Source organism: Balaenoptera musculus, chromosome 10 (assembly GCF_009873245.2).
Source record: "Balaenoptera musculus isolate JJ_BM4_2016_0621 chromosome 10, mBalMus1.pri.v3, whole genome shotgun sequence".
NCBI classification, from domain to species: domain Eukaryota; kingdom Metazoa; phylum Chordata; class Mammalia; order Artiodactyla; family Balaenopteridae; genus Balaenoptera; species Balaenoptera musculus.
In genome coordinates this window covers 89,749,690-89,761,140 of record NC_045794.1, presented here as the reverse complement: position 1 = coordinate 89,761,140, position 11,451 = coordinate 89,749,690, and the positions used below count along the sequence as shown (strand labels likewise).

Genomic DNA, 11,451 nt, shown 5'->3' with positions numbered 1-11,451 from the left:
CATCTATTGTCCCACAGATTCTACAGTGCAGGAGTTTGGGCGTGGCTTGGCTGTTTGGTTCTGTCGTGGTCTCTCATGAGATTACAGTCAAGGTGTAGGTCAGGGCTGGAGTATCTCAATCACATGACTGTTGGCGGAAGCCTCGGTTTTTCACTGCATGGACCTCCCCATCGGGCCACTTGGGTGTCCCAGTGACATCCTCACTTCCCGCAAAGCCAGTGATCCCAGGGAGACCAAGGCAGAAGCCACAATGTCTTTAATGATCTCATCTCAGTAGTCACACACCATCACTTCACTCACATTCTATTGATCACAATCCAAGCCTTCAGTGTGGGAGAATCAACACAAAGGGCTGAGTACCAAGAGACAGGGATCATTGGGGGCCATCTGGGAGTCTGGCTACCACAGAGGGCCTGGCAATAATGATGAGGATGATTACTTAGGTGAGGAAGAAAGTATCATCAAGTTTCATCCTTGTATGATGACCATTTTCCAAATCATAAAAGAGTTGAATAAAGTTTCTCCCAATAGGTGGCAGTGCGTGTCCACATTGACCTTCATTCATTAAATAAGTATGTATTGATCACCTGCGTTGTGCCAGATATTGTCCTAGGTGCTGAGAAGACAGGTGCCTACCCGTGCAGAGCTTACAGGTAAGTGAATCAACTCTTGTGTTAGAGCATAAAAAGTATCTTGTTTATGATAGAGATAAGAACAGCCCTGGGGACTGGGGTACATAGAGAAGGGTTGCTGTGCCAGGAGGGTTCTTGAGTGGCAAAGCAATACGGAATTGAGGAAGGGTGACAGGACCAGGGTGGCTCGATGTGGCCAGAGTGGACACGGTGGCTCAACATGGACAGAGTGGGTAGATCCCAGATAAAGAAGAGCCTCGAGCTAAGCAAAGGATTTGGGACACATTCTAGAATGTATGGGAAGCCACTGATGAGTTTTAAGCAGGGGAGGCTTTATCTATCAGGGGTCTTAGTTCTGAGCAATAGAGGCTGACTCTGACTAAGCAGAAAGAGAGCATATTAAAAGGATACTGGATAGCTCGGGGATTCTGGGGAAGTGACTCCAAGTTAAGCTTCCAGGAGTGCCGCTCAGAAGCACGCTGAAGAACTGGCCTGATGAGGAAACGATCATGACTGGGATTGCTGCTGCCGCCCTACCCAACCCTGGAGGAAGCTGCTGTCACCGCTGCCAGGAACCGCTGAGCAATGGCTGCCACCTTCAAATGCCACATGTTTTTATACCAGCAAAATGCCAAGCTTCCAAAAGAGCCTGTTTCCTTACCTTGCTCACTTCTAAATCAAAGGCTTATGGGCTGCATCTGATTGAGGGAAGAAACTGAGACCTGGCTGCAAAGGAGGCTGGAATTTAGGGTCTGAACTCTTTCCTGGAGGAAGTGAGACTTATAATAGTCGGATTTCCCCAAATGTAGGAAGGCTGTTCAAAAGATGATAGGAGGCCATGAGTCTGACAGGTGTATACCACAAGGGGCATGGGTCAGATCTGAAGTGTGAATCTATCACTGGTAGAATATGGGAGATGTATTAGGTCAGGATTTCTCAACCTCAGCACTGTTGACGTTTGGGCCTCACAAGTCTTTGCTGTGGAGAACTGTTCTGTGCCTTGTAGGATATTTAGCGCCATCCCCGATGTCTATCAGCAAAATGCCAGTATAGCCACACCCCCTCAGTTGTGAGAACCAAAGATGTCTCCAGACTTTGCCAAGTATCCCCTAGGAGGAGAATTGCCTTGAAAACCATTAGATTAGAGACCAGCCCAGTTAGGAGGCTCTTTTGGTAACTGAGAGAAGAAGGCACTGGTGGCATGACAGTGGGAATGGAGACAATGGGATGGGCAGGGAAGATATTTCAGAGACAGAAATCACAGAACCTGGAAAATGGCTATATTTGGAGGCTGTGTCAGCATATAGCTTTAGCTACTTGAACAGAGATCTGAAATAACAGTGACCTAAGCAAGATATAAGTTTATTTCTCTCTGAAATAATATTCTTGGAGGAAGTAGTGCAAGGCTAATATGGTGTCCATCTTTAGAGACCATCTACCACAGTCTACCTCTTACTACTACATAAACCTGTAAAAATGAAATAGTAAAAACTAATATTATCAGGCAAGTATTCTGTAAAGATTCAGTGAGATAATACCTTTTGGTTTTTGTTCTAAATTACTAAGCCTGTGGTAATTTGTTAGGACAACAATAGAAAACTAATCCACCTGGGATCTTTATCTCAATCCTTTGCCCAATAGAGTGTAACCACTGGGATGGAGGAAGTAATCCAACCACAGGAGTGAAGGAGGGTCCTGGAAGAGAACCAGAGCATCTCCAAGGCACAGCCAAGATTTAAGGTACTCTGGAGGACAATCCTTCAAAACCTCAGAGGTCCATGAGAATGTTATATACCCCTTCTCTCAGCTGTCTCCCTCCATGAGAATTTGTTTTTCTCTTTTGCAGGATGTCACCTTAATGTCTGCAAGCAACAGGCACTGCAACTTTCAGAGAGTTCAGAAATTTATATTTCTTTTTTTTTTAATGGACCATTTCATAGAATATTACAAAGGGGTGATGTCACTCTTCCTTGGGAATCCATTCATTGGTTCTCTGTAGGCTTTTTTTTTTAATTGAAGTATAATTGATTTACAATGTTGTGCCATCTCTGCTGCACAGCAAAGCGACTGAGTTATACACATATATACATTCTTTTTTTATATTCTAGGGTTTTTTTAAATAAATGTTTTATTTTAGAACAGTTTTAGACTTACAGAATTATTGTGAAGACTTATATACCACATACCCAATTTTCCCTATTATTAACATCTTAGATTAGTATAACACATTTGTCACTATCAATGGATTAATATAGATATCTTTATTAACTGAAATTCATACTTTATTGAGATTTTCTCGGGTTTTCCCTAGCGTCCTCTTTCTGTTCCAGGATCCCATCCAGGATGTCACATTACATTTAGTAGTCATGTCTCCTAGGCTCCTCTTGGTTGTGACAGTTTCTTAGACTTTCCTTGTTTTTTATGACCTTGACAGTTTTGAGGAGTACTGGTCAGGTATTTTATATAGTGTTCCTCAATTGCGATTTGTCTGATGTTTTCTCATGAAAATATCACGACTGAGGTAGTGTGCTTCTGGGAAGAAGACCACTGAGTAAAGCGCCGTTGTCATCACATCATACTGATAGTGCATGCTCTCAAGGTGACTCCTCAGATTTGATGTTAACCCAGATCACTTGGCATCTCCCCTGTAAAGTTTCTCCTTTTTTCTCCTTTTTATGTTGTACCCTTTAGATTAAAATCACTCTGTGCAGCCCACACTTAAAGAGTAGGAGTTATACCCTACCTCTTTAGGGGCTGAGTATCTATATAAATTACTTTAATTTCTACACAGATTTGTCTATTCTCTATTTATACAGTCATTTATTTATATCAATTTAGACTTAATTTATTTTATACTTTGTCTTATAGTCCAACACTACTCCATTTATTTTGTTGCCAGATTGTTCTAGCTTTGGCCATTGGGAGATCTTTCAGTTGGCTATTTGACATCATTGAGGATTTTTTTTTCATTTGTTTTGTTCCGTTTTTGAGCATTTTCTTCCTGGCACTGTAAGATGCTCCAGGATCATTTTGTGTATATCCTGTGCCAAACCCAGAACCAGCCATTTTCCCAAGGAACCCTAGTTCCTTTTTATTGGAAAATGGTATTAGAAGCCAAGATCTGGGGCCAGGTGTGTCCATTGCTATTGGGGTGGTGTTGCTTCTAGCCCTTCTCAGCTGACAGAGCAAGGAGATACATACCGGTGTATACTGTTTCTATACGTAACTGTCCATGTCTGTATTAAGCTAAGCGTGAGTTCATTCTGATGTTTTCAACTCTAATCCATTACCACATGGATCAGTTCTGGCCTCCTCCCTTGCTCATCTGTAACCTCTGGCCTCCACCATCTACCACCTATTTACTTAATTGTTCAATTCCAGTGGACCGGTATAGTGGTTTCAGAATTGTGAACCCATACCCCTGTGGGAAACGACATTATTAACTAGGGTACAGTGCTTAAACAACAGTTCCTGTTGCCTTTAGTCTTACAGACTCCATTCACTCCTGAAGTTACATAGGTCAGTACCTTATTCCCCCACCCCCTTCAGCAAGGTTGTTTTGCACATTTGTACTACATTTAGATTCTATTGTCACATTCTGCATACCATCCTGGATCCCTCAATCTCCTAAGTGATTTTTTCAACACATACATTTTTTACATATATTAAGGTTTACTCTTTGATCTGTAAAGTTCTATGGGTTTCAACAAATGCTTAATGTCTTGTTTCACCATTATGATATCAGACAGAATACTTTCAGCAACCTAAAAAACCCTTTGTGCTTCAACCTCCTCGACCACCACCAACCCCTGGAAATCACTGACCTCTTTACCATCTCTTGAGTTTTGCTTTTTCCAGAATATCATATAATTGGAATCAGTTATGTATGTAGTATTTTATGGCTTCATGACATGCTTCTTTCACTTAGCAACATGCATGTAAAATTAATCCATGTCTTTTTGTGGCTTCATAGCTCATTTCTTTTTAATGCCAGATAGCATTCCACTGTATGGATGTACCACAGTTTATTCATTCACCTATTGAAGGACATCTTGGTTGCTTCCATTTGGGGGCAATTATGTATAAAGCTGCTAGAAACATTTGTGTTTGTGCAGATTTTTATGTGGACCTAAGTTTTCATAATAAACACCTAGGAATACTACTGCTATGTCATATGGTAAGACTAGGTTTAGTTTTGTAAGAAAGTACCAAACTTTTCCAAAGTGGAAAACATTTTTCATTCCCATCAGCAATGAATGAGAGCTCCTACTGCTTTGTATCCTCACCATCAGTTTGTATTGTCAGTTTTTTAAAAAAAAATTTAGCCATTCTAAGAGGTGTATAGTTGTATGTCATTGTTTTAATTTGCAATTTCTAATGGCAATGCCAAGCATCTTTTCATATGCTTATATGCCATCTTTATATCTTCTCTGGTGAGGTATCTGTTCAGATCTTCTGCCCACTTTTAATTAGGCTGTTTGTTTTCTTATTGTTGAGTTTCCGTTAGTTTTCCGAATGTAAATCAAATTTCGGTGCATGACAAAAACCCTTTATAATCTCGCTAGAAATCTCTTTCTTCAATCTGCCCAATGATCCCTGAAGACTACTCACACTGCACTACTCCAAAAAGCCCCTCCCCCTCCCCTTTATATCCTCTTGCACCAAGTCAGTTTGCCTCTGTGCTTTTACACATGCTTATCCTTCTACCTGGAAACCTTTCCTACCCTTCTTTAAGCAGAGTGTGTTGCTCCTTCCTTTTGCTCTGAGAGCACTTGAAACATCCTTTTCAATGTTAACCATCCCATCATAGTGCAATTATTTGTGCACCAGGCTTTCTCCAATCCTAGGTTACGAGTTTCTCAAGGGGAAAAGGCAGGTCTTATCCATCTTCAACAACACTCAACCCCCAGCTCCAATGTGAGGGCTGGTTAAGCAAGATTCAGAATGACATAAAGATACCCATGCTTATCTCTGAGTTCTTCATGTATCTGTTTGGAAAAGTAAGATCCTCATTCTGTCTCTACCAGAGAAAGTCAGGTTGGCCTTAGTTTCGGTGTTTTCTTACAAATCCAATCCATTTTCTTGAATCTTGAGCTTTAATCTACATACCAATAGTTCTCGCCCTTTAGGGTGTCTCAGAATTACCTGGAGGGCTTTTTAAAACACGGATTGCTGAATCCCACCTCCAGAGTTTCTAATTTAGCAAGTCTGGACAGGAGCTTGAGAATTTGCCTTTCTAATGATTTCCAGGTGATGCTACTATGAAACCACACTTTGGGAACCACTGGTTTATACCATGTGTTCTTGCTGTGGTTGTTCTAGGTTTTTCTAACACTTAGAAAAGACTTTTGAAGTAGCTGTGCTTGGTGAGAAATTGAAATGGGCTTTTAAAAATGTTGTGAGTTGAAATTAGAACCATACAAGTTAGAAAAAAAGATCTTCAGTAGTTGTTGAAATGATTAAGACTCTATCCATGGACCAAATGAAGATGTCTGGAATGTATTGAAAGAAAGAAATAAAAATATCCTTGGAAAGCAAACTAAGAGGAGGCACACAGGAGATAGGGACAAAGTGGGTGGGGGACATTAAGGATTTTCACAGTTTGATCTGTAAACTTCAGTATTGTTTGAATCTTTTACCAAGAGAATGTTATTCACATATTTATTGGGTAATTAACAAAAGTAGTATTATTAGGAATACTAGAATCTGATCCTTAGGAGGAGTGACATTTTCTACTGCAAGAGCTAGATACAATACTTTAATATACTTTATTTTCTCGGTTCTCAATAAAGGCCTATCAAGGGACATTTGGCATAGTCTGGAGACATTTTTGTTACCATTCGGGTAAGAGAGAGTGGTGCTAACATCAGGGTATAGACCAGGGCTGCTGCTAAACATCCTACAATACAGAGGACAGCCCCCTAAATCAAAGAATGATACGACCAAAATGTCAATAGCGCCAAGGTAGGGAAATCCTTGTCTAGTGGAATTGGGCTCACACCAGTGATTCTCAGACATTTCAGAGATGTATCACACTATCTTGTTTGCTTGGTTCCACAATATTTCTTATGTCTCATAAAACTTATATGAAAGTACATTTAAATTTTGGCATGAATTTAAATTCACTTTGAACTGCAAAAAATAAAAAGTAACTCCCTTTTAAATAACCAACAGTAAGTGAAGGTTCAGTGGGTAAGTGGGGTTGTTTATTTTTCAAAACCAGGAGGGAGTCACTGCCATAAACCATTCCAGAGTGTGATTGGTGGGAGAGGCCATGGTCTGAGTCAGTCATCAGTGTCCACCCAGAAACGTCATCACACAGACATCAGGGGAGTATGGCCTGGGACCGAGCAGGGAAGAGAGGGAGATATGCTGCCAGGCAGTAGGGTGATTCTGCCAGATGTCTCCCTAGCGCTTCCAGAGTGAACTGTAGAATCACTCCTCTCTCTCAAGAGCCACACTAATTCCAGGCAGTTTCCTCTGGTCAGTAATAAACTAGCAATTTCAAACAAACACATATATCTATGTTACTCAGATTCAATTAGCAGCTCAGAAAACCAGATGTGTTGCCTAGCAACAGCATCCTTCTCTCTCCTCACCTTCCACATCCCCTAGACTGTGGGTTGCCCTTTTGTGACCTTCCTAAAAAAGGCAGTTTAGCATAGTGGTTAAGAGCCTCCCAGAAGTAATTTAACCATAAAAGTAATCTTAACCATAGTGGTTCCTAGACTCCCAGAAATGGAACACCTGGGTTCTGAATCCTGGCTCCACAAACTAGCTGTGATGCCTAAACTTAGGCAAAATTACTTAACCTCTCGGTTTCCTTATCTATAAAATGGAGATAATATTATTACCTCGAACAGTCTTGGTGGGGATTTAATGAGTTCAAATACAGATGATGCCCAGAGCATAACAACACTCAATAAATGTGAGCTCTTATTTTTCTCTACCTCTTATATCCCTCTTCAGGGTTTCCTTTTTTTTTTTTTTTTTTTAATTAATTAATTAATTTATTTATTTTATTTTTGGCTGTGTTGGGTCTTCGTTTCTGTGAGGGCTTTCTCTAGTTGCGGCAAGCGGGGGCCACTCTTCATCGCGGTGCACGGGCCTCTCACTATCGTGGCCTCTCTTGTTGCGGAGCACAGGCTCCAGACGCACAGGCTCAGTAGTTGTGGCTCACGGGCCTAGTTGCTCCGCGGCATGTGGGATCCTCCCAGGCCAGGGCTCGAACCCGTGTCCCCTGCATTGGCAGGCAGACTCTCAACCACTGCGCCACCAGGGAAGCCCTAGGGTTTCCTTTTAACCAGATTTCATCAACACAAAATGTTGGGGGATGGTGAGGGATGGGAACTCACAGTATCTTTTGCCCTAAAATGCTTTATCTGGCTCATCCCCCCGTATACACAGAATCCCTGTTCCCTCCCACTTTTGTCTCCCACAAAGAATAACAATTTGTTTCCAAGCTCAGAAAAAGTCTTATATTCAGATAGCTTCTTTCTATACAGGAATAGCCCAGACATTCTAGAAACTAAGAACTAGGATGCTCCGTTCCTGTATCTTGACATCTTTCTTTAATGAAGATTTTAGCTAGTTGATTATAATTTTTCTTTTGGAGTATTAATTAAAGGTGCCCCTTGATCTGCAGAGACTAATGTACTGTCAGCCGTTAATAAGTGAAATAATTAATCTTGCATTCTAGATTGTCATCGTGGGTAGGCTGGATAAGTAGGAGTTCCCAGCAAATGTTTAGTTAAATCTGAAAAACTAAAATAAATAACGCAACTGGATATAGTGCTGCTGGCTTTTGTTGTTTTTAATGACAAATTTGGCAAATTTACCCGAAAACAATTCCTTGAACAGAAAGTAAGGCTTGAGTTGATTTCTAAGGCCCCTTTCAAATAAAATAAAACAGACCAGCTGTAATCTCTTCTTCTATCTTTGTTTCTTAAACTTCAATTATCTGAGCACCTTTTCCCAAAATTATCCCGTGTCCCACATGAGCTGTACTAATTATTTATTTTTTGCCATAAGTCAACCCAAATCTTAAAGTGTATGTAAATTTGTTTGAAAGGAAAAGCTATATAAAGGGAAAACTTTTGTTAATTTTCAAATAGAGGGTAAATGTAAAAAGTAAATATCATGAAAATTAAACTTTGTACATTTCTTTAAAATAAAAGTTGTTTAAAATATCTTTTAAATTATTAATTGAAAATAATAATGGGGAAATACAAGTAATAATGCATCTAATTTATTGACACTGTAGGAAAAATTTAGTATGTGCTAGTTCACATAGTTTAATTTTTATAATGACTCTTCAAAGTAAATGTGATCCCCACTTTTACAGAAGATTCTCTGAAACCCAAAGGAAAGAAGTAAATTGCCCAAGATCCCAGAGTTGGGGTGGACAGGGCAGGTCCATGTGAGGCCAGAACTCTCAAGGACTGCAGGATGGGGTTCCCCCCGCCATTTTAAATCCTCTCCCCTCTCCTTAATCCAGGCCACCCTTCCCAAGATCTCTCCTGAAATCCTGTGCCAAAAGTCCCAAGATACACAACAATGACGGGTTTTCACCAAGATGTGGTTGGACTTTCAGACCTTTTGTGCCAAAAAGAAAAATTAATATTTACATCAGAAAAAAATACTGTTATTTTACAATTTTCAGCTTCCTTTTAAGTCGAGCAGATTCTTATGCAGCTGGTTAATGAGTATGAGATGCAAACAGGAGGCTGGGCAAGAGCTATTTCTGACAGAGAAAAGAAAAGGGGGTGGGAGAGAAGTGGGGGAGCAGGGGAGGAAGGTAGAGGTAAGAAGCTGCTCTGGGGAGGAGAGATGAGACAGAGACAGAGAGAGAGAAGAGGGAGAGAAGAGGGGAGAAGGTGATGCTGCCACCCAGGGAAGACTCAGAGGAAAGGACAGAAATATTTAGAGGTACTTTATGAATCTTTTTCCGTGTGCTGTGTCATGTCATTCATCTTCTTCCATGTCTGGTTCTGGGGTGTTTTTTTCTAATACATTAAAAATAATCACAATACAACATCAAGTGTTTATCTGTGTAGCACCTGAAATTATCCCGCACCCCTCCTGTAGCACAAGCACCATGGGAAACTGCCTCAGATGATCTCACCACTTCTGTGGCTTTAATTCTACCTCTAGTGTGATGACTTGGAAATTCACATTTCCAGACGATCTCTCCCGGGAACTCCAACTACCCACCTGACGTAGCCATTTAGATGTCTAATATCGTTATTTCTGCTCTTGCTACATTCCAGACACACTGGCCCACCTTTGCTGTTCCCTCCACCCTATTCCCTTCAGGGCTTTGCCTGCCTGGCTTCTAATGCTCAGATCTCAGCTCAGGTATACCTCCTCAGAGAAGCCTTCCTGGACCATCCTAACAGAAGAAGCACTTCTCCCCCAGTTACATCACCCTACCAATTACAAGACCACCCCATCAACTACATTCCCTTATTTCCTTCATAGCACATGACAATCTACACATTTTGGTTTGTCTTGTTGTTTGTTTATTTTATATCTCTATCTGCTAGAAGATAAACTCCATGTGGATATGAATTCTGTCTTTTTTACCGAAGAGGAACGTGTACTTAGTAGGTGCCCAATATTTGTGGATTTAATGAATGAATTAATCTATGATGACTGAGATGACTGACAATAAATGATTCTATGAGGAGAGTGTCTTCAGGCTCCTATCACCATTGATATGGCCACATACTAATGAATAAAGATTTTATAGCACTTTACAGTTTAAAAGCACATTCTCCTAGGTTATTGCTATGGTCTGAATGTTTGTGTCCCTTCAAAATTCATATGCTGAAATCTTAACCCCAAAAGGTGACGGTATTAGTAGGTAGGGTTTGGGGGATTAATGCCTTGTAAAAGAGGCCCCAGAGAGATCCCTAGCTCCTTCCACTATGTGAGGACACAGCCAGTGGATCAGGCTATGAATCAGAACGAGGGTCCTAACCAAGATGTGACCATGCTGGCTCCTTGATCTTGGACTTCCCAGCTTCCAGAACAGTGAGCAATAAATCTGTTGTTTATAAGCTATGTCGTCTTAGCTTATACATTTAGCTTAGTTTAGACTGGCCTGTGATAGTTTGATAGCAGCCCAAACAGACTAAGACAGTTATCTGTATCTTTTTTCCACCAGCACCTATCAAGGTAGATACTAATTTTATCCCCACTTTACCCTTAAGAAAACTGAGGTTAAACAGGTACATATAACTGGAGGTACGCTAGATGAGAAACCTGAAAAGCTGTCTGAAGTATGGACAATGCCAAGCAAACATGCCTGTTGTTCTTCCTCGTTTCCCCGAACTCTCCTGGTTTTAGTACCGAAAATCCTACATCCTGGGAAAACCAGGAAGTTGATCACTCTATCTTAAATTGTAGATTTAAGACCTTAGATACTTCATGTAATCAGATCCCTGGCCATCTAAAGTTCAATGACTGGGCTTCCCTGGTGGCGCAGTGGTTGAGAATCTGCCTGCCAATGCAGGGGACACGGGTTCGAGCCCTGGTCTGGGAAGATCCCACATGCCGCAGAGCAACTGGGCCCGTGAGCCAAAACTACCGAGCCTGCGCATCTGGAGCCTGTGCTCCGCAACAAGAGAGGCCACGATAGTGAGAGGCCCGCGCACCGCGATGAAGAGTGGCCCCCGCTCGCCGCAACAAGAGAAAGCCCTCGCACAGAAACGAAGACCCAACACAGCCATAAATAAATAAATAAATAAATTTATATAAAAAAAAAAAAAAAAAAAAAAAAAAATAAAGTTCAATGACTAAAACATGGGGGATGGGA

The 11,451-nt window shown here is 41.0% G+C and overlaps 1 protein-coding gene and 1 long non-coding RNA gene across 3 annotated transcripts in view; both read left to right on the top strand.

The window, feature by feature from the left end:
• Positions 1-72: 72 nt before the first annotated feature.
• On the top strand, positions 73-2,694 carry LOC118902311. Of its 2 annotated transcripts, XR_005021546.1 has the most exons (4): positions 73-443; positions 532-653; positions 2,274-2,372; positions 2,479-2,694. It is a non-coding gene; the product is annotated as an uncharacterized LOC118902311 (long non-coding RNA). The 2 variants fall into 2 exon arrangements; XR_005021545.1 differs by having other exon boundaries at positions 73-653.
• A 7,468-nt stretch (positions 2,695-10,162) lies between these two features.
• Positions 10,163-11,451, top strand: part of BPIFC (BPI fold containing family C) — a 49,904-nt gene continuing 48,615 nt past the window's right edge. Inside the window, exon 1 of the mRNA XM_036866511.1 lies at positions 10,163-10,237. The gene's annotated coding sequence lies outside the window, so the exon portion shown is untranslated. The remainder of the gene's footprint in view (positions 10,238-11,451) is intronic.